Consider the following 12,287-nt stretch of genomic DNA (forward strand, 5'->3'; position numbering starts at 1 on the left):
ATCAACATTCTGTCAATATTTTAAAAGGCCTAGTCAAGGTAAAAATTCTAAGGGCCTGATCCTATTCTTAGAGCAGCAAGTGTCAAAATTTACATAGTTAATGCGCTCTTAAGGATCAGAATTTAGACACAAATGGTCTGATTCTCAGGTGCACCACAGACCTTTTGTACTGGCTTCAAATAGCCAGGTGAGTGTGAAAGATGGAAAGATCCATTCCATTCCAAACCCTATTTTTGCAAGGGGACATGAATTTCCTGACACTTTGGACCTGATTCTGCTCTCAAATGTCGGTACCCCTTTATATCTTCTTCAGATCCGGGCATAGGGGCAATTCTGGAGAAAAGGCTGGCCAGAGTATCACTGTACCAGCTGCCACAATGGACCTTTGGGACCATTGCAGCCAAGTGTAAATTAGAGCAGCCCCACTAGAAAGAGAGGACAGAGGAAACATATCATACATCCACCTTTGCCATTCTTCTCCCACGGCCTATGCTGAGCAAATGCAGTTGGCTAGATCTGAGAACTGGACCCATGATGTCAGGAAATTATCAATTAAAGGAATGATGTGAGACACTCAGTTTTAACATGACCATGACTTCACAATTCCGTGCTTAGCTAGATAGATCACTCTCTTTAGGCACCTAAATATAAGTAATTCTGTGTGGATAATTACTGGCTTGTTATCCAGAGGTATATATTCAACAGTAATGCACCACAGATTCATGGCACAAACCTTTAGTTTTCTGTTGAAGCCAAAATCTGAACGAGATAAGCATTCTAATGCCCTGTGCTCAAGTTGAAAATTTGAAAATGAGAACACACCCCTGAAGAGATTTCAAGTCACCAGTCCTAGAAACCAAGTACATTGGCTCCTATTAATGTAAGTTTTTCATATTTTTTTAAATCTGTTGTGAACATTAAAATCATGTTCCATTTTTCTGTATTCTACAGCTTTGATTTTACCTTTACAACAAACACAGAAAAGAAATAAAAACGCTACGAGAGGAAATTTGGGTCTCTGGCTGTTGCTGATCTTTTTGTGACTAGAAATGTAGTCCCTAAGGATACGTGTGACATCTGAAAGTGGACAGGAAAAACTGAATATGATTTGAGCCAATTTACTGGTAGAGAAGCAGGCAGGGCCGTCCCTAGCCATTTGGGTGCCCTACGCAGCACCCCAGGCCTCCCCCTCCACCAGGGTCTGGGAGGCAGGAGCTGTGGTGGGGGCCACTTTTGGGGGCCCCACAGGCCCAGAGTGGCCCGGGGGATTAGCCCACTCCACTTCTCTCGCCCCGGCCCCAGCCGTGTCGCTTGGGGGAACGCCCCCCACTCACCAGCGGCGGCGGGAAACGGAGCAGCCCGGCCCCAGCCCGCTCGACTCCGCCAGCTCCCCGCCACGGCGCTCCGCTCCCAGCCGCCGATGAGAGCCGCGGGGCGGTCCTTTCCCCCAACCCGAGCCACATGGCTGGGGCCGGGGCAAGGGACGCGGAGCGGGCTGGGGCCGCATCGCTCTGATTCCCTTCGCCGGTGAGAGCGGGGGGGTCGGTCCTTTCCCCGCACTCACCAGCGGCGGGAAGCGGAGCGCCGCGGCTGGGAGCTGGCGGAATAGAGCGGGCTGGGGCCTGGTCGCTCCGCTTCCTGCCGCGGAGGGCGGGCTCGCTGGGGGAAGAGGTGGAACGGGGGCGGGCCGGGGGCGGAGCAGGGTGGAGGGTAAGAGGTGGGGCGGAGGTAGTTGTCCAGGGCCCCACGCCCCCCCCCTCCCCCCCAGGGATGGCCCTTCCCCTTGCAGTGGGTGCAGACCGTGACGGGGGGGGCCGGCCGAGGGATAGGGCTGGTCGCTGCGGCTGGTGCTGCCGCGTATGCAGCACGCAGCTGCCATGGGGCACCATGAAATGTGGGGCAATTGGGTGCCCCACATTTCATGGTACGGGTACCCTGTGCAGCTGCGTATACTGCAGATGCCTAGGGACGGCCCCGGCCTCAGGCATTACCCATACTGCATCGTGCTCAAAACAAAGCCGGCAAAAACCTATCTTGGAGAGTTTGCATTGATTGGCTCCCATGCTGTTTCCAATGACTTAGGCCCTGATTCTGTTCTCACTGAAGTCATTGGGAGCCTTTCCATTGACATCAGCAGGAGTTGGATCTGGTCCTTAAGTAGAAGATTAGGTCTCTGTTGCTTTCCTTCTGTAAATTATGCATGCTACAGTTAGCTGTTCAGTTCCAAGTGAATTTTTAAAATCATGCCAAATCTCTAACTTTTGATTTAGATTATCCAGGAGAACGTTGACATTGATGTGTGATTTGATCCCAGTCAATAGGAAGAGATGTCTGGTAGCAGAGAGCTCTTTAAACTAGCAGACAAAGGTAGGATGAGACACCTGCACATCCACCAATGTGATATATGCCATCATGTGCCAGCAATGCCCCTCTGCCATGTACATTGGTCAAACTGGACAGTCTCTACGTAAAAGAATAAATGGACACAAATCAGATGTTAAGAATTATAACATTCATAAACCAGTCGGAGAACACTTCAATCTCTCTGGTCACGCAATCACAGACATGAGGGTCGCTATCTTACAGCAAAAAAACTTCAAATCCAGACTCCAGCGAGAAACTGCTGAATTGGAATTCATTTGCAAATTGGATACTATTAATTTGGGCTTGAATAGAGACTGGGAGTGGCTAAGTCATTATGCAAGGTAGCCTATCTCCCCTTGTTTTTTTCCTACAAACCCCCCCCCCCCAAGATGTTCTGGTTAAACTTGGATTATTGCTGTGCACATTGTAAGATGAGCTATTGCCAGCAGGAGAGTGAGTTTGTGTGTGTGGTTTTTGGAGGGGGGGTGTGTGTGGGGGGGAGGGTGAGAAAACCTGGATTAGTGCTGGAAATGACCCACCTTGATTATCATGCGCATTATAAAGAGAGGTTTCAAAGAGGAATGGGCTATTACCAGCAGGAGAGTGAGTTTGTATGTGTGTCTGTGTGTGTGTGGGGGGGGGAGAAGAGTGAGAAAACCTTGATTTGTGCTGGAAATGGCCTTCCTTGATGATCACTTGATGATCACTTTAGATAAGCTGTTAGCAGCAGGACAGTGGGGTGGGAGGAAGTTTTGTTTCATGGTCTCTGTGTGTATATAATGTCTTCTGCAGTTTCCACGATATGCTATGCATCCGATGAAGTGAGCTGTAGCTCACGAAAGCTCATGCTCAAATAAACTGGTTAGTCTCTAAGGTGCCACAAGTACTCCTTTTCTTTTTTCTTTTTACGAATACAGACTAACACGGCTGTTACTCTGAAACCTGTCATCATGCAAGGCACTGCATTTAGCCGCATGGAGTGGAAATCTATCAACTGCATGAAAAAACTTGTACAGATACAGACAGACATCATCTTCCTTTCCAAATGCAAACAGATGGACATCGTACCAAAAGGACTGAAGGTAAAAAATCCATTACAATCTACATACCACACAGACTATGCTGACAGCTTGTGCCACACGCTCTCAAAGAAACTGCGGAATCACCTGATCAACATCCTCTACAGCAAACAGGGAAAGATTAAGAATGAGCTCTCAAAAATGGATACTCTCATAAAAAACCAACCTTCCACACAAACTTCCTCGTGGCTGGATTTTACTAAAACTAGACAAGCCATTTACAACGCACACTTTACTTCTCTACAAAAGAAAAAGGACACTAAACTTTCTAAACTACTACAGGCTACAAGGGGCCACAGCAATGGTCCTCTCAACCCACCCAGCAATATTGTTAACCTATCCAACTATACTCTCAGCCCAGCAGAAGCAGCTGTCCTATCTCGGGGTCTCTCCTTCTGCCCCTCCACCCCCTCGAACATGATACAGTTCTGTGGTGACCTAGAATCCTATTTTCGACGTCTCCGACTCAAGGAATATTTCCAAGATACCTCTGAACAACATAATGATCCACAGAGGCCTGCCTACCAACATTACAAAAAGAAGGATTCTAGGTGGACTCCTCCTGAAGGTCGAAACAGCAGACTGGACTTCTACATAGAGTGCTTCCGCCGACGTGCACGGGCTGAAATTGTGGAAAAGCAGCATCACTTGCCCCATAACCTCAGCCGTGCAGAACACAATGCCATCCACAGCCTCAGAAACAACTCTGACATCATAATCAAAAAGGCTGACAAAGGAGGTGCTGTTGTCATCATGAATAGGTCGGAATATGAACAAGAGGCTGCTCGGCAGCTCTCCAACACCACTTTCTACAAGCCATTACCCTCTGATCCCACTGAGAGTTACCAAAAGCATCTACAGCATTTGCTCAAGAAACTTCCTGAAAAAGCGCAAGATCAAATCCGCACAGACACACCCCTGGAACCCCGACCTGGGATATTCTATCTACTACCCAAGATCCATAAACCTGGAAATCCTGGACGCCCCATCATCTCAGGCATTGGCACCCTGACAGCAGGATTGTCCGGCTATGTAGACTCACTCCTCAGGCCCTACGCTACCAGCACTCCCAGCTACCTTCGAGACACCACTGACTTCCTGAGGAAACTACAATCCATTGGTGATCTTCCTGATAACACCATCCTGGCCACTATGGATGTAGAAGCCCTCTACACCAACATTCCACACAAAGATGGACTACAAGCCATCAAGAACACTATCCCCGATAATGTCACGGCTAACCTGGTGGCTGAACTTTGTGACTTTGTCCTTACCCATAACTATTTTACATTTGGGGACAACGTATACCTTCAGATCAGCGGCACTGCTATGGGTACCCGCATGGCCCCACAGTATGCCAACATTTTTATGGCTGATTTAGAACAACGCTTCCTCAGCTCTCGTCCCCTAACGCCCCTACTTTACTTGCGCTATATTGATGACATCTTCATCATCTGGACCCATGGAAAAGAAGCCCTTGAGGAATTCCACCATGATTTCAACAATTTCCATCCCACCATCAACCTCAGCCTGGTCCAGTCCACACATGAGATCCACTTCCTGGACACTACAGTGCTAATAAACGATGGTCACATCAACACCACCCTATACCGGAAACCTACTGACCGCTATTCCTACCTACATGCCTCCAGCTTTCACCCTGACCACACCACACGATCCATCGTCTACAGCCAAGCTCTGCGATACAACCGCATTTGCTCCAACCCCTCAGACAGAGACAAACACCTACAAGATCTCTATCAAGCATTCTTACAACTACAATACCCACCTGCGGAAGTGAAGAAACAGATTGATAGAGCCAGAAGAGTTCCCAGAAGTCACCTACTACAGGACAGGCCTAACAAAGAAAATAACAGAACGCCACTAGCCGTCACCTTCAGCCCCCAACTAAAACCCCTCCAACGCATTATTAAGGATCTACAACCTATCCTGAAGGATGACCCAACACTCTCACAAATCTTGGGAGAAAGGCCAGTCCTTGCCTACAGACAACCCCCCAACCTGAAGCGAATACTCACCAACAACCACATACCACACAACAGAACCACTAACCCAGGAACCTATCCTTGCAACAAAGCCCGTTGCCAACTGTGCCCACATATCTATTCAGAGAACACCATCACAGGGCCTAACAACATCAGCCACACTATCAGAGGCTCGTTCACCTGCACATCCACCAATGTGATATATGCCATCATGTGCCAGCAATGCCCCTCTGCCATGTACATTGGTCAAACTGGACAGTCTCTACGTAAAAGAATAAATGGACACAAATCAGATGTTAAGAATTATAACATTCATAAACCAGTCGGAGAACACTTCAATCTCTCTGGTCACGCAATCACAGACATGAGGGTCGCTATCTTACAGCAAAAAAACTTCAAATCCAGACTCCAGCGAGAAACTGCTGAATTGGAATTCATTTGCAAATTGGATACTATTAATTTGGGCTTGAATAGAGACTGGGAGTGGCTAAGTCATTATGCAAGGTAGCCTATCTCCCCTTGTTTTTTTCCTACAAACCCCCCCCCCCCCAAGACGTTCTGGTTAAACTTGGATTATTGCTGTGCACATTGTAAGATGAGCTATTGCCAGCAGGAGAGTGAGTTTGTGTGTGTGGTTTTTGGAGGGGGGGTGTGGGGGGGGGGTGAGAAAACCTGGATTAGTGCTGGAAATGACCCACCTTGATTATCATGCGCATTATAAAGAGAGGTTTCAAAGAGGGATGGGCTATTACCAGCAGGAGAGTGAGTTTGTATGTGTGTCTGTGTGTGTGTGGGGGGGGGGGGAGAGTGAGAAAACCTTGATTTGTGCTGGAAATGGCCTTCCTTGATGATCACTTGATGATCACTTTAGATAAGCTGTTAGCAGCGGGACAGTGGGGTGGGAGGAAGTTTTGTTTCATGGTCTCTGTGTGTATATAATGTCTTCTGCAGTTTCCACGATATGCTATGCATCCGATGAAGTGAGCTGTAGCTCACGAAAGCTCATGCTCAAATAAACTGGTTAGTCTCTAAGGTGCCACAAGTACTCCTTTTCTTTTTTCTTTTTAACTTTCCACAGTGAAGCAAGACAGTTGTAGGTGTTTCTGGGCTGTAATTGTTCCTTCCTTTTCCACAACTCTTGACAGTTATTTTTCAAACACTCATGGAATGTCTGAAGTGACCACAGATTATCAGGTTGAACCCTGTCTATTTTCCCTTATCCTCTCACCATGTGGAAAGTCATACATGATGAGGTTCAGGCAGGCAGCAAAGCAGAAAGCATACCAGGAGTTACCACACTGCTATTAAACATTGACTCCATCACCAGCGGCAGGGGGCCCATATGAAAAGCCACTGAGGGGGTAAACTACACATATGGTTATTTGTTCAACTTGTTCAGAATGTAAGCTGTAATGAGATCTTTCTCAAACCACTTAAGCAATGGGCAGTCTGCTTCCCGAAACTTGTGCCACTGCTGATACTGATGCAGGAGACATATCAGAAATTTGTTTTAAAAAATAAACCAAGTAAACAATCATGGTTAAGTAATACATTATTCAGCCACTTGTCCTTGGGGTCTTATCTTTTCCCCATTCATTTTTTCCTCTTTGTCGATATCCGAGGGGGGCATTAGGTAGTTTTCTTCGGTCGATGGATATGAATCAGCACTATGTTGACTCTCTAGTAAAACTGGTCACTTCCTACCCAATAAAAAGTAAGTTTTATCTGCTTCTTTGCACTAAGCTGTATTAAATTTCATACTTTACTGTCAGACATGTGCAGGCACTTTAGTTGGCAAGTGGGAAGCTGGAAAAAACTCAAGGAGAACTCATGAAGAAAAGAAACTCAAGGAGAAAAGAAAGTGGTCAGTTTGGTGAGAATGAATCCCCGCTAATAAAACTGGAAGGGTAAGTTGCTAAAATACTGTTCCATCTACATTAGTAGGAACAGGGATGGTCTCAAACTGCAACCTCAGTTCTAAACACCTTCCAACTTTAGGGAAACTCAAATCCATTGACTTCAGCGCACATTGGAGCAGGCCCTTTATGACTTCTTCATAACTGTTGCTTAGCACTTGGATACTAAAGTGATATGCGCCTTAGCAATACTTAGGAGAAAAGGACCCTGGCAGAAAGAAGCTGTCTAGGAGAGGCTGAGATGGGGCTGGCTTAAGAGGGAATATGTACAGGACAGCAGGAGAATATACTGATTCAGTGAGCCTCTGTTGCAACCTCTGCTGGCGGGGCTCCTATGGCATTGTTGGTGGAAATTAAAGGAGTCCCTCACTATTGAAGCACCTCTGAGAAGACAAATATCAAAATACTCCCCTCACTAGGGTGAATTCCTTCCCACAGCCTCCCCAAAGTCAGCATGCCTTGCTGGTGCACCAGTGTGGGTGAATCTATTTTTGCAACAGCCTTGTGAGCAGGTGAATCAGTATTATTAGATATACAACAACAATTCTTTTGGGAGATTGAATCGCTTATAAAATTATCAGGAAACTAATCAATGAGTAAGATGCTGTCTACTTTCTATACTGTGTACTTTCCTTAGTACTGTGTAGACTCTCTCTTCATTAACATTCAGAACCTCTGCCAGTTCTAAAGATGTCGCCGACTACTCAGACTGCTAGGAGATTGTTTTAAAAATCTGAAAGCGATAATAAAAGTTGAAGAACTGACCCAAAGTGGAAACGTTCACCACTAACCAGAACTAATGCCAACCATTCTCTTCTCCTGTGCTCACGCTTACCCAATGAGAGCTACTTTTAAGAGGCAGCTGTAGCAGCTGAACAGTGACCCATGATTTCGAGAAGAGGAGGGAGGACGATTCGAACAGATGTGCAGATTCAGAAGTACATCTGGTCAAGATTTTTTCAATAAGACTTTTTTCATTGGAAAATGCTGATTTGTCCAAGACAAAACTTTTGTCAGGAAAGGATCAGTTTTAATGCAACTTGCTGGTTTCTCAGGTTGAGGATGGAATTCCTAATTGGAAAGAGACTGAGACCCATCCCAGAAGAGCTAATGACCACATGGTCAGGGCACACAGCTGGGATGTGGGAGATCAAGGTTCAAGTTCCTGATCTGACTCAGGAAGAGCAGGGTGTCAAACTCACACAGATTCATAGATATTTAGGTCAGAAGGGACCATTATGATCATCTAGTCTGACCTCCTGCACAACACAGGCCTCAGAATTTCACCCACCACTCCTGCGAAAAACCTCTCCCCTATGTCTGAGCTAGGTGAATGCCCTGCCGCTGGTCCATTCTGCTGTAGCTGGTCTCGCTGCCTCTAGTTTCTGAAGGTACATCTACACAGGGATAAAAAACCCACGACTGGCCCAGGTCAGCAGGGTCAGGCTCCAGGCTGAAAAATTGCTGTGTGCACGTTTGGGCTGGGCTCAGGCCTCAGCTCTGGGACTTTGCAAGGGTGCAGGGTCTCAGAGCTCAGGCTCGAGCCCGAGCCTGAATGGCTACACAGCAATTTTTAGCCCCATAGCCCAAGCCCCATGAGCCTGAGTCAGCTGACCCGGGCCATCTGCAGGGTCTTTTATCCTTCCATAGAGGTACCCTGAGAGTGAGGCTGTGTGTGCTGTGTGCACCAGCTGTGTTTCTGGTAGTCTGTGTTTGGTTTTGCTTTGTTACTTGCTATTCCTTTGTTTTAGGGGGTTGTTGGCTCCCTTCCTTTTCCTTAGGGTGATGGGGGGTTTTCTCCAGGGGGTCTATCATGCTGTCTAGGATGGCTCAGGACCATGAGTGCCAACCTCAGGGCAGACATCCCAGACTGATTGTGTATTCTATAATTTGATTTCACAAACCCAGTAACAAATGTGAACTCCTAGATCACTATAGCAGTCTTGCCATGGAGTCACAGGCAGTCCCCTTAGACTCTCCAGTCTATCTTATCACCCAGACAAACTGGACTTAGAGATAAATGGTCGCTTACACCAAAAATCACACAATATGCAGGTTGTTTCCTGTCCCAAGAGACCAGTCACTTACCAGAGATCAATTGGTACCCTAGATCATACACCAAAGACAACATCTGTAGCCATTCCTGTAACAAACTATCTAAAGGTTTATTAACTAGGAAAAAGGAATAAGAGGGTTATTTACAGGTTAGAGCAAGCAAACATATACACACAAATGAGTTACTACCTAAATCCTAAGAGTGACAGAGTTGTAGTGATCTGTCTATTCAAAGTATCTTTCTGCGCTGTCCCAGAAGACAGCCCCTAGGGATCTCTGGCTTCAGTTTAGAGTCTGTGTCCCTGTCAGAGTTCAGCAAAGAGAGATGGAAAATTTTCCTGTCACTTCGTTTTATTTCCTTCAGTCAGTGTCCAAGTCCACAAGACAATTTTCCTTGTGTGTAGCATTTCCAAGATGTGACAGGTCCGTTAACCAATCGTTTGTATTGTGGTGTGTTCCTTGATGGTCCATCTGATTTTGATAGTCCTTCTGGATGGGCGGGAGGGATGATTCTGGCACCTGGGTTCTCAAGTTCAGAGCAAACATTTTCAAAGTTATAAAGCAAAACTTAGTATTCCATGCTATCAGAAAATACGTGTGACATTACAAGTGAGATTAATGCATGCATCAACTTACAAGCATTTCATAGAGTCTAAACACTAAATACATTCTTATCAGACTGTGACAGTCTGTACCCCTCTGTTCATAGTCTTTTACAGGACTATGTCTGGATTTAATGCATCTGAGGGTGCTGAGGGAGTTCGCTGATGTGATTGCAGAGCCATTGGCCATTATCTGTGAAAATTCATGGCGATCAGGGGAGGTCCCGGACAATTGAATAAGGCAGATATAGTGCCCATCTTTAAAAAAGGGAAGAAAGAGAATCCGGGGAACTATAGACTGGTCAGCCTCACCTCAGTCCCTGGAAAAATCATGGAGTAGGCCCTCAAGGAATCCATTTTGAAGCACTTGGAGGAGAAGAAGGTGATCAGGAAGAGTCAACATGGATTCAGCAAGGGCAAGTCATGCCTGACCAACCTGATTGCCTTCTATAACGAGATAACTGGCTCTGTGGATATGGGGAAAGTGGTGGATGTGATATATCTTGACTTTAGCAAAGCTTTTGATATGGTCTCCCACAGTATTCTTGCCAGCAAGTTAAAAAAGTATGGATTGAATGAATGGACTATAAGGTGGATGGAAAGATGGCTAGATCACCAGTCTCAACGGGTAGTAATCAATGGCTCAATAGCTGGTTGGCAGCCGGTATCAAGTGGAGTGCCCCAAGGGTCTGTCCTGGGGCCGGTTTTGTTCAACATCTTCATTAATGATCTGGATGATGGGCTGGATTGCACCCTCAGCAAGTTTGCCGATGACACTAAGCTGGGAGGAAAGGTAGATATGCTGGAGGGTAGCGATGGGGTCAGAGTGACCTAGACAAATTGGAGGATTGGGCCAAAAGAAATCTGATGAGGTTCAACAAGGACAAGTGCAGTGGGGGAGGTCTAGTTTGGATGTCAGGAAACACTATTTCACTAGGAGGGTGGTGAAGCACTGGAATGGGTTACCTAGGGAGGTGTTGCAATCTCTATCCTTAGAGGTTTTTAAGGCCCAGCTTGACAAAGCCTTGGCTGGGATGATTTAGTTGGGGTTGTTCCCGCTTTGAGCAGGGGGTTGGACTAGATGACCTCCTGAGGTCTCTTCCAACCCTAAACTTCTATGATTCTATGTTAAATTATATACAAAACATACTGTGTAAGGTATCACTTGAAAACTCATGATTTGCCGATCATTATTGTCCTGATAAAATATGTGGGGCAACATTATATGTAAAGATATAAGATTCCACTGTATGTATTACCAAGACATATTCCAACACGTTCTGGAGGGCAGTCACAAACAAGTTCCCCCGAGACAAAAGGTTAGCCAAGGCCTCAGCCAGGTGTCAGCAAGATCAAGTGGACCACCGCCTGACTAAATGGCCACTGTTCAGCAGGAGAGAGGGTGTGGGTAAAAAATCTACATTTTTGACAAAAAAGCAGCTTACGGTTCCAGGACACACCAAAATTCTGTCTCCTAAACATGAGCTGGAGATGATTTTTGCACAAGAGAAAGGACTTTAAGAAGTGAGGGCAGATGCCCCAAATAATCTTTCCCTTGCTCTCTACCCACAGCATCATCAAACACTGCAGAACAAAGGAAGCAGCATTGGACTGGGGGGAGAGATCCTGACTGAAAGAGGTTCAGCCAGTAAGACGTCTGGAACATGTGGTGAGAGAGACCTTTGCTTTGTATTCACTTAGCTTGTTACATTAGGTGTTAGTTGTGTTTTACCTTTTATTTCCTTGTAACCAATTCTGTCTTATATGCCTCATTACTTGTGGTCACTTAAATCTCTCTTTCTGTAGTTAATACATTTGTTGTTTTATCTAAACCAGTGTGTTTGGATTGAAGTGTTTGGGAAACTCCATTTTGGACAACAATATTTGTGCATATCATTTTCTATTAATAAAAGACGGACTTTATATAAACTTACATTGCTTAGGAGGGTGCTGGGCAGTACAAGACATACATTTCCGGGAGAACGTCTGGGACTGAGAGTTTGCTGGTGTTGCCCGGTAGTGTAATTCATGAGTGGCTGGGTATAGCACTCATACAGTATAGCTGGGAGTGATTTACATGCTGGAGGCTGTGTGTGAGAAGACCAGGAGTGGTTGCTCTCACAGCAAAGCAAGGTAAAAAGCACCCCAGGTTGGGAAATGGAGAGGACACAGCTTTCCATCAGTCCAGATTGTACCCTGGATAATGTCACAAAGACTAAAACCTATTTTGAACAGAATTAACATACATGTGAACTGATCCGATCT

The 12,287-nt window shown here is 46.0% G+C and overlaps 1 long non-coding RNA gene across 2 annotated transcripts; it reads left to right on the plus strand.

The window, feature by feature from the left end:
- The first annotated feature begins 1,396 nt into the window (after nucleotides 1–1,396).
- Nucleotides 1,397–11,694, plus strand: LOC141982142 (uncharacterized). Of its 2 annotated transcripts, XR_012637976.1 has the most exons (4): nucleotides 1,397–1,527; nucleotides 2,271–2,367; nucleotides 3,282–3,446; nucleotides 11,595–11,694. It is a non-coding gene; the product is annotated as an uncharacterized LOC141982142 (long non-coding RNA). The 2 variants fall into 2 exon arrangements; XR_012637975.1 differs by lacking the exon at nucleotides 11,595–11,694 and having other exon boundaries at nucleotides 3,282–3,866.
- The last annotated feature ends 593 nt before the right edge of the window (nucleotides 11,695–12,287 follow it).

The sequence above is a fragment of the Natator depressus genome, chromosome 1 (assembly GCF_965152275.1).
Source record: "Natator depressus isolate rNatDep1 chromosome 1, rNatDep2.hap1, whole genome shotgun sequence".
Classification (NCBI taxonomy): Eukaryota; Metazoa; Chordata; order Testudines; family Cheloniidae; genus Natator; species Natator depressus.